This window comes from Ambystoma mexicanum, chromosome 1p, assembly GCF_040938575.1.
Source record: "Ambystoma mexicanum isolate Mex_15411 chromosome 1p, UKY_AmexF1_1, whole genome shotgun sequence".
NCBI lineage: Eukaryota > Metazoa > Chordata > Amphibia > Caudata > Ambystomatidae > Ambystoma > Ambystoma mexicanum.
The window spans coordinates 2,261,687-2,276,466 of NC_090921.1; the positions used below are offsets into that span (position 1 = coordinate 2,261,687).

Below are 14,780 nucleotides of genomic sequence, written 5' to 3' on the forward strand. Positions count from 1 at the left end.
AGATGGCCTTACACTGAATGTAGCTAACTAGGAATGTGTGCTCGTTCAAAGTGAAGGTCAGCTGCTTTGATTTTTTGCTCGGGTGCCGGAATGGCCCACGACTCAGTATAAGGTTCTATTGTTATTTGACCTTGACAGGCCGGGACCATCCCGAAAGACTTCTTTTTGGGGGTGTGGGGCAATAACGTAAGAAACGATAATGAATATAATTTCAGAAACGAAAGCCATTTAATGTTCGTTCATTAGAAGAAATAACGTCGGCATAGAAGGAGTGGTATTTCGGGGCTGCCCTACGCACAGACACAATGGAAAATGCAAATATAATGTAAGTAACTCTTTAGATGAGTTTATACCGCAATTTAATTACTATACAGTAGCTTTAAAGACGGGTTAAGTTGTACTTGTTCGTTCTATGTGGCATATTGTTTTGTACCGCGCACTATCTTGAGGAGAACCATCTCCTTTTACGGAAGCACCTCAAAACCTTCCTCTTTGCTTCTGCTTTCTCTCTCCCTCTCCCCTGCTACAACTGGTCCACTGTCTGCGACCCCGGTCCTGGGCCCTTCCACTCTCCACCTGCACTGCCTCCCTGTCAACCCCTGCACTGGGGGACTGTCTCAGTATCCTACAGCCCCCCCTTGACGTATAATACCCAGTTGCACTGTCCTAGCTATGAAATAATTTCCCGACCTAATATATAAAATGAATAATTTTAATAAAGATCTGATGGTGAGACTAATTTCATTTTTTATGTTTTTCAAACAGGTACATCATCCATTATTGCATGTGTCACGAGTACCAGACACCGGCGGATGGGTTTTTTAACCGCCAGTTGCTTCTCCGCGTGAACAACGTTATCACCCTGACCATTTTATGGGACGATCGCCAAGTACAAGTATGCCCTTACGCGGTACTAATGGCTAGATGCAACATACAGACCGTTGTGGTGGCCTAGTGCCTCGTTGTTGGAACAGCCATGCGATTATCAGTGCGACCGAAGAGCTTATTTTATCGTAAACCAACACCCTGTATACTGCACACGAACATCGCTTGCCTCAAGACGAACTATTTTGGATCGAGAGCAAATAAAAATGCAAATTGCTGAATATTCTCAAAACATTTGATGTCAAATAAATGTACTTTGCCAAATGTACAATCTTGCCGTTTGCTTTTAAACCACAGTTTCATATTCCGAATTGTGGCGCTGTATTGTGAGATGATCTAAGACCCTGTGTACAGCAAAGGAACATCGCGTGCCTCAAAACGAACTTTTTGGAACGTGAGCAAATAAAAATGCAAATCGCTGAATATTCTCAAAACATTTGATGTCAAATAAATGTACTTTACCAAATTTACAATCTTGCAGTTTAATTTAAAAGTACAGTTTCATATTCCCAATTGTGGCGCGCTGTGTTGTGTGAGCTCATCTGTGTTGATTTCCTGGTTCTGTGTGGAGTCGCGTAGAAGACGCCTGGGAGCGTTTGCCTACGCAGCTCAGTCACGTCACGGATAGAGGCGGGGAATATGAATGTTTTGATAAAGTCTGTTTCAGGGGCGGGGGATTTGATTTAGTGCCGCAAAAGCAGGTGAGCCAGGGCGATGGGGGGAAATGATAGGATTATCAGAAAATGGCGGCTGATTTCGAGTGCGTTAATGGACGAAAAGTCGGGTAAGGTCCATAGGAAAGTTTTCTACGATCTACCGAGTTATGCTTAAAAACACATGGCCGAACCGTAGGGACAATAAAAAAAAAGTCCCGGAACTATCCTTTAAATTAAACTCACCTCGCCTGGGGTATTGTGGATAATGGCACTGGTGTCTCGGTGCACGCCGGTTGCTGGCCTGTGTCTGCATGGAGGTGGGAAGGCCAATCAGGGCCACGGGGAGGCGGGATTACAGGACCAGGAAACGGGGAAGGCATGGGAGGGGAAGGAGGAAGCTGCATCCTCGCACTACGTGCTTTTAAAAGCACTGACAAATATTCTAGATGGCTGGCTGGGAGCATGGGGGTTAAATTGAACTCACCTCGCCTGGGGTATTGTGGATGATATAGTATGTGTTGCAACAAACATAACATAACATCTTTTCAAAATAATTAATTGTGTGAGACATCAAGATGAAAATAAGGAAAGGGAACACATTTAACTCACTGAACTATTTGGCCTATTCCTTCTGCATTTACTTAGGCAGGCGTCTTGAAAAAGGATGTGAGCTAATAAAGGCCAATTAATCAATCACAAGTGCCTTAAGTGGGGGGCGAGGGCTGGCTGGGTTTCCGTGTCACAGGGTCTAAAAAGTGCCATCCCGCCAGGACTTTGACTGATTCCTCCCCTAAAAGACAATGAAAAGATGATAATTGACAATACTACTTTTCCCCAGTAGATGTAAGTATAACCTAGGAGTACAATAAATTATCCATTTCAGAGGGTTGGAGTCATATAATTTGTTTTGGAAAACTCAGAAGGTAAAATAGGGTTATATAGTCTGATTTAATAAAATGAATTGATAAGAATTATGAATTCCAGGGAATGAACCAGTGCATTTGATGCTGCATTGCATTCTTTAGTTGGTTTTTTGACTCCAGATTAATAATTGGGTGTTTCATACACCTTTTTAATATAGTTGCATTTGCTATTGCCTATTAACAACTGGTATCCTGCATACTAGTATTCATTCTGCAGTATTTGCCTGGTGATTAAGTAAACAGAAAAAACTGAAAGGACTTTTTCTTTTTGCATAAACGTTGTGTCACAAGATCCTTGCAGTCATCTGATTTTAATATAATCCTATCCTGAAGGTATTCCAAGAATGACACTTTCCATCACCATTGTTAACTCAGTATTATAGAAAGTTTTCACAGTTTTCTAGATACGTTGGTGACTTAGAATTACCTGGCTCGAAGATTTGTGGTCATCAGACGACGTGGCCGAGTGGTTAAGGCGATGGACTGCTAATCCATTGTGCTCTGCACGTGTGGGTTCGAATCCCATCCTCGTCGTTTGCTTTTTCTTCTTTACTTTATTTGAAAAAATAGGTACAGTGAATAACCCAAAGAAGGAACCTCCCCTCTCATTGTGAAGACAGCGAATCCTAGTTTTAAATTATATTGTGTTCTTTTATTTAAACATAGAATGTTCTTCAAACCGCGAGTCCCTAGTTCGTGTCTTATCCGACCAAAGTTGCATAATAAGTACGGTCTCTGACACCAAGGCCCTTGTGGACATATGTGGATGCCCTAGCTTCTTAAAATGGACCAAGTCCCAGTCGCTACTGATTGTACGCGTTTTCTCTTTTTGCTACCCTATCACGCAGGAATGAAAGAGTCGGGTAGTGGTTTTTGGTGCAACTTTTTACTCTGTTTAGTTTTCTGCACAGTTTTGAATACCGGGCCGTTCCCATCAGTGCAACTAGGCTCAAACTCTGGGGAGCTGGGGGAGGGGCTGGTGGGGATAGGCTGTGAGGTGAATATCACATGTTGAGAGAGGGGCTAACTTCAAGGGGGCCTCAAACTTACTTGTGTGGGGGCATCTAACTTTTTAATACTTTCTAACAAGACTACTGTGGTGCAGCTTCAATGTTACACGCAGTTAACTCCCCTCTCTATGTCTACAACCAGACACTTAATGACTGCTGCGAGAATGAGCTGTTTGCTCACCTCCCACCCACTATGTTTTGGTGCTATTGAAACATGGAGCTGATGTAACATTAACCTTCCTATATTAATCTCCAACTCAAAACTGAAAATTCATTTTCTTGTCCCGCCCCTTCCTCCGTCATCCCACGTGCCCTCCCTTCCCAGTGTCTCCCTTCTATTAGGGCTAGTGTCCTTTTCCCTTCACAACATCTCCCCACCCCACTTATCATGGCGCTTCACTGATTATATCTGCTTGATGAGTCTCGATGGCCTCCAAACTGTTTGGTGTGGTCTCCCCGGGGACTCGCAAGTCTCTCCTTGATATGATATAATGATATGATATGATATGGCATTTATAACGCGCCTATACACAAGTGTTTCAAGGCGCGACGAGGCAAGGGAGGGGGAACAAGGGAGGACAGACAACGATCTTACTAGACCAGATGTCATTCAAATCGCGCAAGTGCAGGGAAAAGTGCCTTCCTCTCTCAGGTTCCTCCTCATCTGGTTTTCTGGTTTCTCCTGTAATTCGTCTGATCGCCTGACTGTTCCCTCTTACTCCTCGGCTGGCTCCCACTCCTCATCCTCTTTCTCCGTTGCGTGCAGCTTGCAGAAGAAGGAGACATTCCTGGTTATGGTTTGCCCATATCTTGCAGCCCTGATCATGGACCCTATTGCTTCCACCACTTGAAAGGGTTCAGGGTAATATCTGGTGTCTATTTTCCTCTGTTGCTTCTGCCGTACCAGTACTAGTTCTCTCACTGGCATTGTGGACTCTTGTTCCTTTCCATTGGTTGGACCACCTCTTTGCCGTTCTCTTTGGCTCTGCATCTCGCTCCCTGATTTTGGCATCCTGGTCTTCTGTGTAGTGTTCAAACTGTAGCAGCCTTGTTTGGGGCTTGTATCAAATCATCATTTCAGTTGCGGTCTTCCCTGTGGCCTTGTGTGGGTTGGTCCGGTAGATTCATAGCATTTGGTATAGGGCTTGTCGAAATGGCATCGGGATTATCCTTGCTTTCTGGCGGGTCTTCACGATGTTGGCCATAAATCGCTCTACTATTCTGTTCGCTTGTGGCTAGTGTGGGTTGTTTTTCTGGTCGGTGAATCCCACATATGCTGCAAACTTCCTGAAGTCGTAACCTTGGAATAGCGGCATCTTTGTCTTGGGATTCCCAAATAGCGACAGCAGTGCCTGATGGTCCGTGACGAGGGTGAATTTGCGGGCAATGATAAAGTGGTGGACATTCTCACATGCCCATACCGCTGCAAGGCTTTCCCTCTCAGCTTGAGAGTATGCCCTCTCCGTAGGTGACATGGCACGGCTGGCGTAGGCAACAATGCGCCATTCGGGACGATGTATGGATGCATTTTTGGCTAGAATGTCTCCCAAGCCTACCGGGCTGGCGTCCACCGTGATCTCCATTTCCCATGTGGGGTCGAAGTAGGCCAACCTGCGGCTGTTTGCTAGCTCTGTTTTGATGGCTTGGTACGCGCTCTCGCACTCGGTCGTCCCCATAAATGGTATGTCCTTCTTGTTTAGAGACCTCAATGGATCGGCGAGTGTGGCATCACTAGGGAGATAACTTACATAGTATCCTGCCATGCCCAGGAATGATCTCAGCTCAGAGACGCCGATGGGCGGATCCAGGGTCATGATGGCTTCTATCTTGTCCAGGTCTGACAACATCCCCACATCTGAGAAGATGTGCCCGAAAAACATCAGACTGGGCTTGTTGATCTCGCATTTATCCTCAGTCAGGGTGAGTCCTGCTGACTGCAGAATCTGACATGCTTGTTGTAGTATTGCATCATGTTGGTCTTGGGTTTTACGAACACCAGGATATCGAAACTGTAATTAAAAGCTTGGTATTACTGATGAGATCAGTCAGCGGATTGTTTCTTTGAATACTTCCGCAGCTTATAGCGAAAGAGTCCCTTGTGAGTCCCTTGTGAGACGGAAATGTCGTGATTGGTCTCGAGTCCGGATGTATTACCATCTGGTGGTAACTTTGATTGAGGTCAAGTTTTGAGAAGCGTACCGCTTGATTCAAGTGAATGATCATATCCTCAATATTGAGGCCAGGATGCCTTTCCCTCTGTATCGCCGTGTTTGGTATGCGCATGTCCACACAGAGCCACAGTTGGCCATTTCCTTTTGGAACCACTACAAGCGGAGACACACATGGCATTGGCCCACTGATCTTTCAATTATGTCATTGTCCAGTAGGAATTGGAGTTCTTTTAACACTTGTGCCTGCAGGTGGAACCCCACTCGGCGTGAGTGTTGGGGTAATGGGGTCACTGTCAGGTCCACATGTAGAGTCTTTTAGCATTCTGACCCCCTTGGATAGTGCCGGTAATGAGGATCAAATGTGTCTTATTGCATCTCCAATGACGAAGATAACAGAACTCTCTTAGATGCAGTTGCACAATTGGCCCAGATGCATGCGAGGATGGAGGACGAAGCACGTGGAACAGGGAAGGACCAGAGCTGGCCAGTGTATCTGTGGTCATGGATGCTATCATGGCTGGCAGACAGACTGAAGGTGATAGTTGGAGCACTGGCACTAGGAGCAGTATTTGTGTGTGGGATCAAGATTTGTATTGGAAGGTGCAAGAAAACAGCTGAAGAAGCAATAGGGATGCAAATTCTGATGGATGTGAACATAGGAGGAGCAATGGGTGACAGACTAAGAGAGAAGATAACATGTGACCTATTTCTGGCAGGAACAGAAGTAGACAATCCAGGTAACCCAAGGAAGTATGAAGTATGAAGGGAAGTAGGTTTGGTGCAAGCCTAAAGTAGGGTGCACCTAGATGTACTGGTCATTCGAAGATCATGTGAACTATTATGGACATCTTGGGGGGTTAACAAAGATATGGGGATTGATAGAAGTAGAAGTGTTTTATCGCAATGTAGTCGACAAGTGGGCCAGAGGGGTGACTGAAGAGGGAAGGTCAAAATCTGCCCCTGCTCCCCCACCAGCAAAACACTCGAAGAAGAAGGCGTACCGACAACAATATGGCCATTCGTACGAGCTTGCACCAACCCCCACTGCTCCCTTGCTTGACAAATACGCAGAAAGGTACCAACTCTGTCAACCCGACAGCCTAGTACCAGCACCGACACTGCCTAGAGTGGATGAGGAGTCACCAGATGTCGCCAGAGACACTTCTATTGATAGCCGTGACTAAAGTGCCAAGAAGATGTGCTCAAAGTCGTTAGAGACACCACGACATACCGTTAGACATGAAGCACACGTGCCATCCGCACATCGGGACACAATCACGCATCCAAAATACACAAAGAAAACATGCGTGCAGTTCTATGAGTTAGAGGACAGAGACACATATATGCTGTCTTCGCGTTTATTATTTTGTCATTAGCTTGCTGCAGCAGCAGTGAAACCGCAAGGAGGAAAGAGATCCTGTATAGATTGCAGATACTTAGATTCAACTAATCCAATGGAATTGTAGGGACACCTGAGGGCCTGACAGGACCATAAACCACTTACCTATGGACACTATCGAAATCATGAAACAGTAGAAGCCATGCCATGGCTTACGAAAATTACAGTAGGCCACAACCGTCTCAGTAAAATCTTACAGAGCTAAAATTCAGAACGAACAGGAGAAAGCAACTGAGTGGGATTGGGCCACCAGCAAGGCCATCAAAGCAAGCAACATTCCTTTCCCTGATGTAGAGTAACCCCAGCCAAAGACAATACGAATAATCCCCACAAACTCTGACTAATTCAGAGCAGCAGAGTGCAGAAACACGGCCTCTGGACACGTGACTGGCCAAGCTGAGGATGAACCGAAACTAGCAGCTGGGAAGCAGAACGGTCTCACGGGCCAGACAATAGCTTGCAACAAAGTGATACAGCAAGAAGATTAACATTGCATGATGAGAACAAGCACTCGCATAGTCCATGGTGGTCACACACAATAACAATGCAGACACAAAGTTGCTCTTATTACCTTGAAGAGGTACACTTGGAGCTGAGCACCAACTTGGGTTCCAGGCCTGGGGGCAGCAGCTCTAACCAATCACAGCTCAGGACCCTAGGGGTGGGTAGGCATGGTCATAGACCAATCATCAGATCTGAATAGTGCAACATTGTAGACGTAGAAGTTTTCGGGGATGAACCAGGCCTGACACCTGACATGGGAGAGCCAGTCAACTAAACAATATAGGGACTGCTATTGGGGAACTACCACTCAACGCCCAATCCACTTGCTCGATAGGTTTGCTGGAGAAGGGTCCAGGTTGTGATGTAGGTGTGACATGGATTTGCCTAACAACTGGCTTGTGAGCCAGAGATCTTTGTGATGTACCAGGAGCTTTATCCTTGTACTGATCCCTGTTGGTTTTTGGGCTGTAATAAACCGCAGTTTGAACCTGCTTTTTGTCTGGACCTTAGTTCCTTTTGGGAAGGGAAGGAGTCAGGCCGTCCATGAGTTCTGGGTTCACAAACTCCTAGCACCCCTCGACCTGCCTAAGAGTTGTAACCTAACAATCTTATACATTTTCAAATTGATGTTTTCAAATTTGTCAGAAAACTTAAATTGAAAAAATTCTTTGCAACACGAGTGAAGACATATGTACCGCCACCAAGACAAGAACCATTGATTAATCTAATTATGGAATATATGGAAAACATAAGCCTCTTGAAGTCTGTAGAATGAGAAAGTGACATCAGTGAGGAGGATCTATTCACAGAGTTCGGGGCGAGTGCCAGAAACCTGCAATTACAAGAACTTAAGCCCAAATCTAAATTCACCCCGCAGTTGACAAACGAGAATTTTATTGACACATTTCACAATGCAGTTATGAATGAAGTCTATCAGCACTTAGACAAGAAAAACAAGATAAGAAATAAAATGAGGAAAAACCTAAGCAGGAATGAACAAATTACCCTGATTAATCTGGCCAAGGACAAACGTCTAGTTAACAAGGAAGTAGACAAGGGTGGGAATGGTGTGCTAATGGACACACAGGACTACATGAAGATGGCCAAGAAACACTTAGAGAATCTGTGATCCTATAATAAAAATAGCAAACATTCCTACCAAGATAATTATCCAAGAGTTACAAATGATGTTCCACAGATGGCATGCACTAGGATTCCTCGCAGATGAGGACAAACTCCTAATGTGACCGAACCAGTGATGCCAACAATATACGTCTTGTAAAAGACACACAAACCATTCGAAATACTGCCAGAGGTTTGCCCTATTATGGGTGGGGTAGCTCGGCAACCGAAGGCTTGTCACAATACATTGATAATGCCATTAAAGTACATGTTGAGAGACTACCATCTTACATTAGGGACAGAACTCAAGTAGTCCAGTTCCTTTCAGAAGTACAATTGAACACAAACTAACCATCCAAGCCATAGATTAAACCTATCGAGACTCCTCTGCATCCCATTATAAACACTTTGAGATCTTGATAGCCTTTTTAAACTTCACACTTTTGAACAATGTTTTTCTCTTTGATGACTCTTACTATGTACAAACTAAAGGTGTAGCTATGGCGGCTAGGTTTGCATCTTCATGCAACTTGTTCATGGCACAGTATGAACATACACATCCTCTGAATAACAGCGACTATATTGGTAGCGTTATCATCTCGAACCGCTACATCGATGATATCATCATTATTTGGCATGGTACCAAACAGGGCTTTGAACACTATCTGAATGATTACACCTTTGGTATTGCACTGACAGGTCAATATAGTGACAGTAGTATTGACTTTCCTGATCTACATATATACATAGCCCAGAACAAAATAGAGACCACAACATACCGGAAGCCCACAGAGGTCAACTGTACGTTACATGCAGAAAGTTGCAATAGATGATCCACTGTGAGCACATACTGGTAGGGGAGTACTACCGGGCTGCAAGCAGGCATTGCCACCAGCATCTGAATAAATCTTGGTCATGATAAATTGAGTTTTCTATGGTTGAATTCATTAGACAATTGAACTGTACTATTAGTGAATGATAACATTAAAATTAATTTTGAATTTACTTTGCTGACCCCAGAATGAATTGCCAACTCAATACAGATCAACCCACACCTTGTTTCTGTTTTCACCCCTTTAGCTTTCCTGTTGCAAAGCACTCTGGTTATGACATGCATATAGGATATTGTTGGTAGGGAACCCAGGATTAGTTCATTAAGGTAGGCCTAGCCTTCACCAATCACTGTGGCCCACTTGCCTTGAATGGAGGGCTGGATGGAGCCCCTCTTTAAGCAGATCATCTGAATCCTTCACCAGAAGCAGAAAGAAGAACTCAACCTTGGACCCTGGCTAAAGGTACAGTCTGCCTACATCTTCTGTGAGTGAAGTAAGGCCAGGATATCCAAAGGGGAAGCATGATCACTCCCATAAACATTCCCCAGGGATCAGAGAGAGATACACAACCCAGAGGACCCTGCACCCGCTCCAGGACCGGTGCCCAGCCAGCACACAGCATGCCCTGCGGCAAGCTTCCTAGATAGGAAGTGCCGGAAGGTCTCTGACCCTACAACCAAGGCAGCTGCCTGCAATACACTCCACAGTTCTGGGCCGTCCAACTTAAAGGCCAACAGAAGTCCATTGAAGAAGCTGGGAGAAGTGCCTCGACGAGCATCTACTGTCGGTTGCATTAAAGTACATTTTCGAGCCAGTCAAGTTCCACAATCTGAAACCGATGGCAACACTGTTATCAAGCCACCCTCACTTAAAGACATCCAAGATGTCTCTACCAGTGCTACAGAACCGCCGATCAGCACTGAGACAACGATTCCTGACCCTGAGCCGCTGTTTAGGCCAGCCTGCAGCCGCGCGACCAGCTTCACCCGCTGAACCACCTTGCCACCTGATACCCGCAGCTGACTTCCATCTTGAACTCTGTCACAGAAGCCTGCAAAGCCTCCTGAAGCCAACTCCACCCTGTCGAGCACCAAGAACACCTACAGCACAAGGTGCATTGTGGTTTTGTCCCCCTGGTCCTTCAAAGAAGGCCCCTAGAGACATTTGAAGACCCTTTGCTCCCTTTGTGCTGAATCCAAGAAACCTTACATTCGTGTGGTTTTTAATCATAGCAACTACCCTCCTGTCAGTATTCAGAGTGCATCCCTTTTCCTTCTTTGAATGAGTGTGTCTTCTGCATTCATTTACAGGGTGGGTTGTATTACGTAGTGTTGTTGGAACTGTCTATTGGAATATAAATAAGGTAGATGTTTTTGATACAACCTTGACAATTTTATCAAAATATGGGTCACTGAAGCCAATGTTTTATCTTCTGCCATATATATAACAATGAGAGTTTTGATTAACTTCCTCTACATTTAGAATTGATGTTGTCCTTGCAGTTTTAAAACACCAGGAACGTATCTCCTCTAAGTAGGAGACACTTTAGTCTCGCCATTTGGGAATTGTAAAACAATTGTTCGACCAGCTTATGAGGTATTTTGAGTCAAGAAAATGTTTTCTTTATTTTGTAGAACGTATTGGAGAGAAACGGCCACGTGTCTGCAATTCGGATGATATGTATTAGAGACTTCATCTCCAGAAGGAAATCATAATCTAATGAACATTTCTCAGGGACAACCTATGAGTATCGCTGGAGACATTATCCCCTGAACAATAGCCAGCATTTAGAGCCATCTGGACAGAAACATCTGTATTTAGGGAACGTCTAGCAGTACAAATGGCTGTTTAGGTAGAGGATCATTTGCACAACATATGTGGAGCTCCAACCAGAGAGACTGGACACAAATGTATGTTTGCTGATCACTGTGTATTAAATCACCTTACAAATTGAAATAAAAGAAAAAAGATAAAAGTGTGTCTGTGCAGTGGTTTCTCTTATTCAAGAACACTTTAAAGACGATTCTACTTTTGTAAATGTGTAAGTTATTTATGCATTGTTTATGTTTTTAAGTATTTTTTATTTTTGTACATATTTCTTTGTGGTTTGTATTGACTTAGAAGAAATCCTGATAAGCTGGGAGAGTTTTTTCTTAAAATATGATGCCCACTTTTGTAGCCTCGTGTGTATTCTTAAATATGCTAATGGTATTTTTGATTTCCTTGAAAGCATTCATAGACCATTCCACTAAAACCTTTGACCAGAATGAAATGTTTTCCCAATGCCATTCTGTATTGTCTTGTACAGGAGAATTCTACATTTTTTTTACCTGACAGTTGCTTTCCATTGTTTGTCATGCAAGTCGTTTACTCCCAAAATTGAGTGGATGGAAATATGTTTACATCTAAAAACATTGAAAGACTACGGAAACGTAAATTGTTGGTCATTGGTCCAGATCATGCTTTGCTATACACTGCAGATTCGGATGGCCGTTCCTACTCTAAAATGTGTGGAAAGGAGGGAGGTGTCGGAAAAAGAAGTTATTCCGGATATTTAAAATTAAAATACGTAGTTTCTGTTTGCTATATGTGTAAAAGGTACAATCCGTCCCTGGGTGGGCTTGAACCACCAACCTTTCGGTTAACAGCCGAACGCGCTAACCGATTGCGCCACAGAGACTGTTGATTGCCATACGTTTGTGAAACGCACTACCGATCACCTCTCATACGTACAGGCCTGTCTACAATGTATGGATGGCAAACATCAAGAAAACATAAGTATTAAGACAATTACAATGGAAGTCACTCCATTTCTGGACTAGTCTCCCTAAGATTCGCTGACCACGCCCCTTTCTTTGAAGTGAACATTACATGTGGAATCCTTGAATTATGCAAACTATTTATGCCACAGAGCCTGTTGTTGTCTTTGTGATGGTGGGACGGAATGCTGATCAGCTCTTACATGTAGAGGTCGTTTACAATTTATGGATGGTATACATCAAGAACATGTAAATATAGTATGTCAATTACAATGGAAGTCACTCCATTTCCCTAGGATTCGCTGACCACGCCCCTTTCTTTGAGGTGAAAATTAAATGCCGAATCCTTGAATTATGCCAACTATTTATGATTGATCATCATAAAGTCTCGGAATGAATAAAAGAACATTAGATCACAAGTAGGAATGTCCTATCACAGAAATATGAAGAGCTAGAAAAACGATAACATCATCTAGCTCCAGTGGCGCAATCGGTTAGCGCGCGGTACTTATACAGCAGTACATGCGATGAGCAATGCCGAGGTTGTGAGTTCGAGCCTCACCTGGAGCAGGTGCACTTTTGTATCATCAGCTTCATAAAAAAACACCTAAGAAAAAATTTGCAGCTCTTCCCGTTGTCCCACAAACCCTGTTAGCAGTTTCTGTGCAGCTAATACGTTTTGCTTTTGTGGTAATAACAATGCCAGAATTCTCCCACTTCTAATTTAGGAATGGTAATTTTAGTAGAAAGTTTAATTTGACTTAATTTACCAACTACAGAAGCTGGGCCCTGCAGTCTTGTAAAGACTATGGTGTTATTTTCTGAGTTGCTATATATAAGAATTATTTGCTCATCTTTTGTCACCTGTTGTGATTGTATACCCAGTTACTGTCAAACGCCTAGTAAAACATAGCTGGTATCACTATTATAAACGAAGTATTGCCATCATTTTCTCAGGTACTCACATCATTGACAGTTACTGCCATCATTTGCCTACTTACTCCTACCACCTCCACGTGTTTGCCATTTTATGCCCTGGTACCTATACCATGTGCGTGATTTACAAATCAAATTAACAGGCAGGCTGATCATTTGGGAGACATTGCCATTGTATGCCAGGCATTACCGGCAGCCGCGGGTTGGGTAATCTCACTGTTTGCCAGGCAAGGCCATGATGTTCCTGTGGCAGGTATCATAAACCTGGTGTTGTCATCACATGCCATAGAACTGGCATAACTTATTTATTTTGTGTTTGTATATTGCACTTCATGCATACAGAGTGGCTTCACATCGCCAGAGGGTGAAAAGAGGACATTAAAGCAGCGTGCATTAAAAGCAGACAATTAAGCTTCATTCCAGATACCCCCTGAGTAGGCCAGATTTAAACTGCAAATATCAATAGAGGTAGATACGTGTACATTAAAGCAGGTGTAGCCAGACAAGAATGTTCATTGGAATAGTAAAATTGTAAACGTGTTGCTGAATTCCACATTATCAGGCTCACACCAGAGATCCTGTGGCCAACTCCATGACAGAGGACGAACCCCTCCAGGACACACACATGACAGAGGATGACCTCCATGACAGAGGATGACCTCCATGACAGGATGAACCCTTCCAGACCTCCTCCATGACAGAGGATGACGCCCTCCAGGCCTACTCCATGACAGGGGATGACCTCCATGACAGAGCATGACCCCCTCCAGGACACCTTCATGACAGAGGATGAACCCCTCAGGACACATCCATGACAGAGGATGACCTCGATGACAGAGGATGACCTTGATGACAGAGGATGACCCCCTCCAGGCCTCCTCCATGACAGAGGACGACCTCCATGACAGAGGACGAACCCCCTACAGAACACCTCCATAACAGAGGATGACCTCCATGACAGGGGATGACCTCCATGACAGAGCATGACCCCCTCCAGGACACCTCCATGACAGAGGATGAACCCCTCAGGACACGTCCATGACAGAGGATGACCTCCATGACAGAGGATGACCCCCTCCAGGCCACCTCCATGATATTGGATTACCTCATGACAGAGGATGACCTCCATGACAGAGGATGACCCCCTCCAGGACACCTCCATGACAGAGGATGACCTCCATGACAGAGGATGACCTCCATGCCAGAGGATGACCCCCTCCACATCTCCTCTGTGACAGAGGATGACATCCATGACAGAGGATGACCTCCATGACAGAGGACGTACCTCTCCAGGACACCTCCATGACAGAGGATGTCCTCCATGACAGAGGATGACCCCCTCCAGGCTGCCTCCTTGGCAGAGGATTACCTCCATGACAGAGGATGACCTCCATGACAGACGATGACCCCCTCCAGGCCTCCTCCATGACAGAGGACGACCACCATGACAGAGGACGAACCCCCTACAGGACACCTCCATAACAGAGGATGTACTCCATGACAGAAGATGACATCCATCTATGACAGAGGATGACATCAATGACTGAGGATGACCCCCTGCGGGACACCTCCATGAAAGAGG

At 44.6% G+C, this 14,780-nt stretch overlaps 3 non-coding genes across 3 annotated transcripts; 2 read left to right on the forward strand and 1 right to left on the reverse strand.

Moving 5' to 3' along the window:
• The first annotated feature begins 2,916 nt into the window (after positions 1 to 2,916).
• TRNAS-GCU (transfer RNA serine (anticodon GCU)) lies at positions 2,917 to 2,998 on the forward strand. The gene has a single exon. It is a non-coding gene; the product is annotated as a tRNA-Ser (tRNA).
• A 9,111-nt stretch (positions 2,999 to 12,109) lies between these two features.
• On the reverse strand, positions 12,110 to 12,183 carry TRNAN-GUU (transfer RNA asparagine (anticodon GUU)). Its single transcript has one exon. It is a non-coding gene; the product is annotated as a tRNA-Asn (tRNA).
• A 554-nt stretch (positions 12,184 to 12,737) lies between these two features.
• TRNAI-UAU (transfer RNA isoleucine (anticodon UAU)) lies at positions 12,738 to 12,832 on the forward strand. The gene is made up of 2 exons: positions 12,738 to 12,775; positions 12,797 to 12,832. It is a non-coding gene; the product is annotated as a tRNA-Ile (tRNA).
• The last annotated feature ends 1,948 nt before the right edge of the window (positions 12,833 to 14,780 follow it).